This window comes from Pundamilia nyererei, unplaced genomic scaffold, assembly GCF_000239375.1.
Source record: "Pundamilia nyererei isolate P.nyererei 1_Seehausen unplaced genomic scaffold, PunNye1.0 scaffold00453, whole genome shotgun sequence".
Classification (NCBI taxonomy): Eukaryota; Metazoa; Chordata; class Actinopteri; order Cichliformes; family Cichlidae; genus Pundamilia; species Pundamilia nyererei.
Window position 1 is genome coordinate 196,274 of NW_005187854.1, and position 9,797 is coordinate 206,070.

The 9,797-nt window shown below is 35.7% G+C and overlaps 1 long non-coding RNA gene across 1 annotated transcript; it reads right to left on the minus strand.

The window, feature by feature from the left end:
- Positions 1–8,620: 8,620 nt before the first annotated feature.
- On the minus strand, positions 8,621–9,790 carry LOC102206841 (uncharacterized). Its single transcript, XR_312345.1, has 2 exons — positions 9,590–9,790; positions 8,621–8,869 (listed from the first exon to the last, which is right to left on the minus strand). It is a non-coding gene; the product is annotated as an uncharacterized LOC102206841 (long non-coding RNA).
- Positions 9,791–9,797: the final 7 nt, after the last annotated feature.

Consider the following 9,797-nt stretch of genomic DNA (forward strand, 5'->3'; position numbering starts at 1 on the left):
TTCCATTTGATTACATTTTGTATGATGATTTATGCAGAAAAAGTAGAATTGGGCTGAAAGATCTATCGCTTTATCACCTCTTCAGGTTGTAAATCGTGTTTTTAAAAAGTAACTAAGTAACTAAGTAATTAATTACTTTTGAAAATAAGTAATCAGTAGAGTACTGGGATTACTTTTTGGGGGAAGTAATCAGTAATTAGTTACTGATTACTTTTTTCAAGTAACTTGACCAACACTGACAGTGACACATATGCAAGTATAAAAGGTTAGCCTTAGCATAAGCCTTGGTTTAGTTTAGAGCTGCTAAAAAAGGATTATACATATATAAATTAGACTCACGGTAGTTTTTCAAGCTTGTCAGCAAACTGTAGTTACACATCAATATAAATATTTATAAAACTGCTAACTACTGATCAATTTAGATTTAGATTTTATATTCACATCTGTGCTAGAATCCAAACTAAGAGTGACAATAATGAGGGGACTCAAATACCTGAACTGCTCCTGCTGCCCCTGCTGCACAGTTTCATCTGCTAACAGTGCTGTGGTTTAACTGGTCTCTTGTCATGTTAATGTGATGGAAGATAACGAGAACACTACCAAATTGAAACTCAGTGTGGTGTTTCTGTGTAAAACGCCTGCAGACTGCCTGTATGTGAACAACGAGATTGTTCTCATTCCGGAAGTGTAACATACTGACGATTTATCACATAGCGTCTAATGCTACGTTTTGGGATGAGAACGTGTTAGAACTACTAACACCTCATAAAAATGTGACAGTCACACAGTTTGGTTACAGCTTTATAGAGAAGTCTACAGTTTTTTAACTGAAATCTTAATAGACAAGTTCACCAATTCCATGTTTTATGTTTTTACAGTCATTGGTACTTTCTTTATAAAGTTGATCATTCAGAAAAACCCACTGTTTGACTGCTGAAACCATGAAATTGAAAACCAGTTTGGTTTATATTTATAAATAATTGACGCAGTCCTGAGCAATTCTAACTGAGCAAAGCAATTCTGACCAGTCAGTCATTAAAGAATCAGAACCAAGACAATCTACATGTCTTTAGTACCCTCTCTGATAATCATTTTAAATAAATGCCCAAAAGAGTTGAAAAACGAATATCAATGTATTTTTTGCAATAAAGTTTCCACCAATTTATATTTATTCTATATTTGAAATAAGAAGTCTGCGAAATGTGTTCGTATTTTATCAATAACACAGAAACAACATCTCCAAAGTATATTCTTCCACAGATATGTTGCTATTAACATTGTACTGGTACATAGGTTAAATGGCCACTCTTGCTTACACTCATAGAAGCATCTAGAATAATTATTTAGGTCAACAAACCACCAAGCAGAAAATAACTAAAGGAAAACCACAGGAAACCATAAGGAGGTTAAAAAATGCAACATTTTAAGTAAGTCACTGGGAACTCAATACAACAAGAGCACAAAACCCACAGAACAAAAAACAAGAGAAGAAAAAACAATGTATGAAACTCAAATAAAAAACTCCACAAATATTAGACTGCCAAACCAAGACATCAAACTAACAAGAGCTAAAAGACTCAAACAGGAACCCAATAAGGAAACACCAAAAGATAAACAATACGACAAATCTCAAAAACCATCCTAAACAACTGATTCTAGGAAGATTAATAATGTTGATAAACAAAAGGAACCTAGAATAAATAACAAACTATCAAACTAAACTCGAAACCTGCATTTCTAAATTAACAGGAACAAAAGTCAGACATAAGTTAAGCAAAAAAAAAAAGACTGCAGCATCCAACTCACCATCTGGTTGGCTGGGTCATCATTTCATCCTCATTTGTCTTCTGTTCTTGTTTAGTTATTGTTGCTGCATATGATATTGTTCACATCCTGTTTTATTTTGATAGTATTTTGTCTCTTGTGCCTTGCATTTAGTCCACTTCCTCCCATTCGTCATTTTTTTCAATGCAGGTTCCACTCTTCAAATTAGCCCTCAGTGATTTTCTATACCGGTGTCTTTCATTCGTTCACGCTCAAGTTGCACTGTAGACTCACTTTCACTTAAAAGGCCGTGAATTATGTTTTATTTTTTACTTTAATTTAAAAACAAGATAAAGAGCTGTTTTTAAGATTTTATAGTGGTGGGTTTACATTACATTAGTTCTCCTCTGAGTCACCACATTGAGGTTGTAATAAATGAAAGCATTTCAAAACAAACACCTCTGTTGTTATTAGCGATCACATGCTTTTTAATATCCCATTTTGTGCACTCACTTGTTTTGTTAATGACTTTGAGCTGAATCAGCGATGAGATGTTGTCGTAATCACCCTTTACCTGAAATAACGATGTCATCATTGATTATAATGATAATCACAGTAATTTTTATAATTGCACAGCTTACACAAAAACTCTTTAGTTGTGTGCTATACCAGTTTCATAGCACAGCAATCTGCAAGTCAGAGAAAATCAGTCACCTCATCTCAAGACATTTGCTTTTAACAATGAAATCTGCAGCTTTAAATCCATTATTGAGAGTATTAACAGTGTCTTGCACATGTATAATTTTGAACAATACAACTAGATTGCAGCAGTCATGGTTCCATCAGTAAAGGAAAGTCATCCAGGTCCTGAAGTAGTAAACCAGTTTCAGATAATCACATTGTTGCCATTATGTTTGACATTTGGTATGATGTTTCTTTATGAAGTTATGTGTTACTTTAATGCCACAGTCCACAGAATATTTGCACTAAGCTGACCCCACAAGTATTCAGTGGGGTTGAGTCAAGACTTCCATTTCATCCTCCCCACTCCCAAATTCTGGAGGAACTTTGATAAACCCTTTGTGTGAAAGTGAGCATTGTCATCTTAGATGATAGAGTTTGGTCTTAGTGATAAGGGATTGCCACTTGTTGCAGAATGTGTGTCTTCCCACATTCAGGAGTTTCCTGCTTTATTATTGGAGTTTATGTAAAGATTTTGGTTTTGGTCATGTTGGCTTGGGCCAGCGGAAATAACAGTGCTTTTTGCAGTTTGCTTTAAGAGTTTGTGTTTAGGTTTCTGATTTTACAACCACAGAGAATCTTTTTTACATCTCATCCATGTGGTGAAATTCTGATTTTAAGGTTGGTCATGATGGTGTGCAGGATGTGGGTGAGCTTGAGGAAAGGAGAAATAGTGTTTTGAAACAGAAGTGCATGTGAGGCAAGATGAGGTCCTGCTTCCTCTTTGAGCTAACATGTGTCCTTAAAAGTAGCTCTGACGGTGTATTCACATAAATTTGTTCTCTTTAAGCTTTCAGTTACCTCACAGTGGGCCAGTTCCCGAGGCTCATGGGAAGAGTTCAAAGTTAAACAATCTCAACATAATAAGCTGTTTAAAGTTCAGGAAATTAGTTTTAGTATATAGTGAGATTCACTGAGATCAGACTACATAAAGTGTCACTTTAAATGAAATCCAACATCTATTTCATAAAAAAATAGTTTCCACTGAGAACACATCTGTAGTAACCAGATTTTGTAATTCTTTTAACAAGTCACATACGAACATCTGCAAATTTCTCATTTTTGGAGAACAGAGCAAAGCCGCAAACAGCAGTTTGGGTTAGGTAAGTGGTAAATAAACAAAAATGTAGTTCATCATCAATCTTTTTTATACACATTCAGTTGTAGCAAGAGAAGAGTTAATTGTGCCATGCTAGAGTTAATAGTTTCTTATAGGATCTATGCTACATGTTTGACATTTAAGTAAAACTGAAAGCAGCAATAAAGGTATGCAAGCAGTCAGGGGCAGTCCTAGCCTATTTGGTGCCTTGGGCGAACAGAGGCAGATATCGTCCAAAATGAGGACAATGCTGGATAATACCTCAAACCCACTCAATGACGTGCTGGCTAGTCACAGGAGCACGCTCAGTGAGAGACTGAGATTACCAAAAAGCACCACTGAACGACACAGGAAATCATTCCTGCCTGTGGCCATCTCCCTGTACAACTCCTCCATCTAATACACTGTAAACACTGCAACGGTTGCACCCTTTTTACACACGCTCTTTTCTAGTCTGGAATATTCTTGTCAATTTTCTTGATATTTATTTATAATCACCTCTGTTAATTCTCAATATTTATAATTGAGTGATCTGTATATATTAGTGCTATTTCTTCAATTTGTAAAATCTGTAATATTTTGTATTGTTTGTAGTTTAGTCTTATTTCTTATTGGAGCAACTGTAACCCACATAATTTCCTTAGGGATTAATAAAGTATTATTAATATGATTCTGATTGTGTCAGGATGACCTGCCATTGTCCATTGACCCATCAGCTTACCTGTATCTTTTGCTTGTTTCTCCTCTTCTTTTCTCTTTTTTTTCCTAAACTGAGCGCCTGATGGCTTTGAACCTTTCTCGTCCATCTTCCATTGGTTTTAATTTTGCACTCCAGTATGAACACCCATCCCCCAACCCGAGGATCAGCACAACATAACCTAATAGACCTACACCTTAGTGCACAGATCTGGTTTGTCTAGGGTTTAGTTCTGGGATTTCGCCCAACCCAGGAAAAAATTATGAATATATAATGGGCTTGGATTGACAATATTATGAATAAAATGTGCTCTATTTGGAAGCAGCCGGACTCCTTCCCCTTTCGACAGGTTGTTTGTGAGACTTCAGCACTGAAGCGGCAACAAGCAGGCGCACCGAGGGCCCTCACGCTCACGCGTATATGTGTGTGATAGAATTCAGAAAAAAACATTGGTGAAGATTATAAGTCTGTATCACAATGTCTGGTGTTTTAGATTTTGTTGGTTTATTTTAAAATTATTATTTTTTTTTTTTGCGAGCTGGTTATTAGATGCCGCTCCAGCCAACCAGAACCCCCCCCTCCCCCTCCCTCCCTCTCCTCCCTGTGGGCAAGAAACAGGCGCACCTCGCATTTACTTCCCGCTAATGGGGGATAGAAAACCAAAACACACCACTGCACAAGCATTTCAATAGAGCACAGTCCATTTGGAAATCTCATGATTAACAATTCACCACCCCGTAGTGATGGCTGTTACTCTAAGGATTTATCATAAATATAAACCTCAAGTCTTATAGGGTTTCACAGTTATAGTTCATAAATACGATATACATCAGCATGATGCAACAAAAATACTGCTGACAGAATGGAAATTTAAAAAAAAATAATCCATAAAAGTATAAGCTTTTCAAAACTGGACAAAATTCAACTCCATACAGTATCAGTCACACTATTTATTTATGTTAACATAATGTATAATACATTATACTGCACAAAAATGTATTGTTGCCCTTGTGTAAAAACAGAGTATTGGGTCTATATTATTACATACTAGCTAATCTGTGTACCCTGCACTGGAGATAGGGACTAGAAATATTTATATACTAGGATATACAAGATGCTATGATATATGCTATAATATGATGCTAAAATACATTAAATCAGACACGCCACTCTAATCTGATATTCCATTATTGCTCAGTTGAACTGTCAAATACATAATTCTATATGATTCTGAGACTTTTGTAAATTATTTATGCATTGCATGGGCCACTCACAGTGCCCCATGCAGTGCTTATGGAAGGTTTTATCAAGATTGTCTCACTCAGAGGATGTAAGGAAGACATATGGCATGCATATGCTTTGATCATTATAGTATGATTACATTATGCTTCTCTTTGACTTTGCTGCTGTTGCTCTCTTCACTGACCTGTAAGGCAAACACAAAATACAAAAAGTAAGGATGTTATGTGGTGAGGCCATTTAATCTTGTCAAGGGATATTGTCAATGTAATGAGACATTTCAGTGCATGGCTGTTGTGAGCTTACCTGCAGTTCCCATATTCACATCAGTGTAAATAATACTCTTATGTGGTTTATGATTCTTCCCTGCTGAGATAATCAGATGAATGAGCAAAAGAAAATAATTAATGTGTATTTCAGTGCTGGAGGTGAAAACCTTTCTTAACTAGATTTTTAAATGTATTTAAAAAAAATTTTTGTAATTTTAAATTGCACATGTTAGATACTCACTCTCCATCCCAAAGTCTTTAACCTCTATAAGAGAGTATGTGGCTTCAGGTGATTCATCTTCCTCTGAAATGTAATTTTTTTTAGTTAGAGGATTATAAAAAATGATCATCTGGATTAGTGTTTTTAATTCAAATGTTTATACATCTTTAACCACCAGAAGTAACAAAGTACAAATACTTCATCATTGTGCAATTTTCATCTGTATTTGTATTTTTTTTCTGACAACTTTTTTCTTTTACTTCCCACTTTTTAAACAAACATCTGTACTTCCCACTCCCATTTTTAAAACAGGTTTGTTACTTATGGTTTTGTGCATTTATGGGGAGTTATTATTTCATCACTGCGCTTCTTCACAGTAACACATGAAAGGAAATCCTGTTTTTGTACATTATCCTTTAACTCTCACATCAATAATGTCACTCGCTCAGCATATTTCCAACTCCGTAACATCAATCTCCTCCGCCCCTTCCTCACTCCACATGCCACTGCTATCCTCGTCCATAGCCTCGTTACCTCTTGGATCGACTACTGTAACTCACTCTCAGATCATCTCCTTTCTCTTTCTGTTCCTTCCTCTCGTCTTGTTTCTATGGGGGGCAGGGCTTTTAGCCGCTGTGCACCCCGACTTTGGAATTCCTTATCCCCTGACCTCAGAAACATCACCTCATTCCCTCTTTTTAAGTCCAACCTCAAAACCCACCTGTTTAAAATTGCCTACTCCTCATAACCTATCCCTGATATTAAACTTTCTATCTGCTATTCTTATTATTGTGTGTATTTCATGTTTTTTATGCCTGTTTTTATTTGCTGTACAGTATCCTTGGGTGTTTTGAAAGGTACTTTTAAATAAATAAAATGTGTTATGATGATGATGATGATTATTATTATTAATGCATTTTTTTAAGAGGCAAAACCATGTGTAATAGTCGGGGGTTACAGTAGGCTGTTTTTTTAATGGGTTTTTTTGGCACTTTGTCAGACGTTTTTAAGTGTCAGATAATTTGAAATGAATCGTATTTATCGGAAGAAGGGTTAGAGTTAAAGGTAGGGACTGCTCAGTGAAATTTTAATAAACTGGAAATTTAAAGCTTACATGTAAGTCTTATTGTTTTTAAATCAGACATCAGGTCTGTACATATGAAGTTATGTTATTCAGATTGTGAAACCTGCTTCAAACAAACTGAGGTACCTAACTGTGTTTCTTAAAGGTTGCATGAAAATCCACTGCAGTTTAGTGCAGATTAGACAGGTTAGTTTGGTGTATTGTGATGGATTTATAGTAAAGAACAGTGTGCGACTGGTGCTCTTTATCAGAGAGGTTGCATAAAAGGTATTAAAGATGAATTTGAAATTAAGCAGATGATGGTTGTATAGTGTATAATATTAGAAAGCATAAACAGTGTAAAGGATAGAAATTAGCAGTATTAACACATCTGCAGACATCTTGTTGAATTCAAATCCACAAAGAGCAGCAGGTACATTAACTCTGTGATATTCAAAAGATAATGTGTACCTTTTGCAGTATCTTCCAAGTCGTGGATTGTTTCATAGATGTGATGATTACCTTGACAAAGATAATAAAATCAGAGTCAGAGTTTCATTTCAATACATTTAAAATAATTATTTATATTTCTAACTGCTGTGTGCTATTCAAAAGATCCCATGTACCATTTGCAGTGTCTTCTGAGTGATGGGCTGTTTCATAGAGTTCATATTCACCTTAAAAAGACAAGGTCAGAGTATCATGTTAGAGTTTAATGTATTACAGCAATTACATATTTTTGTTAAAGTGCAAAGACACCAAATTAATTTAACTTGATTTTTTTCCCCCTAACTTTTTGTGTTCTGGATTTTTGCCCTTGATTGATGGTCTTTGAAAAAAAGTTGACCAGAACTTTATGAAGACTAATTATTAATGCTAAACTTTGGTTTTATGACTGACCAGGGTGAAGAGATTTGTATTCATGGGTTTCATCCTGATTGTCTCCATGATTTCTGGTGGAGTCTTGACTGTTGATGTCCGACTGGATCGGCCTAATGAAAACATAACAAATGCACAGATAATAACATTGTGCAGAAAATTCAGAACAGTAAAAGAAAACACTGCTGAATGTTTAGAGTGAAAATAGGAATATAAAGTTTTATACCAACCCAGTGAAGCATAAGTCTGTTAAAAGAGAAAAAAAAAAGTATTGTTTCTCTCAGTGCAAATTCTTTTACTTCTATTTTGTGCCATGACATCATCATATGTTGATGTATTTGTAAAAATGTCTCACCCTTTGCCTTTCTATAGCGATACATTACAAGCAGGAAAATAAGAAGAAGAGAGACTCCACAAACAAGTCCAACAACCAACCACACAGGACATGAAGTCCTTTTAGATCCTGATGGAGCTACTGTGACTGTAAACATTAGCAGTAAACATTTAGAGACTTGAGAAATCTTTCTAAAAATGTTCTTACGAAAGTAGAGTCAGGTGAAAGAAAGACAAACACATACTCATTAATATACTCTATGGTGGCTATGATAATCATTTACAGAAATCCATCAAATGTTTTGATCCTGCTCACCTTTAACTGACATCCAGCTCTGTGCTGACTCTCTTCCTGAGTACTGACACTTGTAGAAACCTTCATCAGACTTTGACACTGCAGAGATCTTCAGCTCCCCTCGGGGATCATTTTCAATAAGTTTGTCATTGTGATAGAAAAACACATTGGAAAGTATTTTTTGTGTTCTCAAGCTGCAGCTCAGACTAACAGAAGCTCCCTCAGTCACAGGATGAACAGGACTCACCAGGATAGGACCATTACCATCATCTGTGAAATAATGAATGATGTTCCTGTTAGTCAGCGGGTAACCTTGAGGAAAAAAAAGCTGAAGGTCACAAAAATCACATCATCATGTTATTTTGGCAGCTTCAGCTTTTTGAAGGTTTTCTGAAGGTTAGGGTTGTGTTGTGTTGAAGAACTACTGTACATTTCCTAAAAGTAACTCTTTTTTTTTTTTTACCAAATATATATATGACCTATAAAATATATAGTGCCTTAGACATCAAACGTTAATCTCATAAGACAGTCCAAATCAAATCTGTCTACTCACCAGCTGCTTGTTTATGCAGTAGCACATATCAAACACAGCCACACAAGAAAAGAGGAACAGGAGGTGTTATTTTAGATGTACTCTGATTTGATGGGTTTCTGTTGAGTTTACGATTTTCTTTTTATTAATTTTTTTTTTTTTTTTGTATATATGTTAAAAAGGAATATTTGGTACTCTGAAAACTCTATGCAGCGGCGACCCCACCTCTAGCAGAATTATGAAAACAATTTTTCTTTTTTTCATGACATTTACTACTTATTCACTGATAAGGGTCGAGCTAAAATAAGACTTACAATTGCCTAAATGTCCCACTTTTTGTCTGTTTTTGACAGATTTACTTTCATACAGCAACGTAGTGGGGAAACATTATGAGCTAATAAATAACATAAACGGGGGAAAAATGACCAAAAGAACATGATGAATGTATAATAACATACTCTGTACAGTGATGTTGACCGCACTGCTGAACTCTCCTGATCCAGACTCACACCAGTACACTGCAGTATCTGACTTTGATGTGTTGATGTCACATGTGGATCCAGTCATTCTCCTACAGTCAGAGTACAGTCGGCCGTCCTCAGAGAACTTCCTCACTCTCCACTCAGTGAAGTTTCCCTCACAGGTCAGTGAGACAGAGTCAGAGGT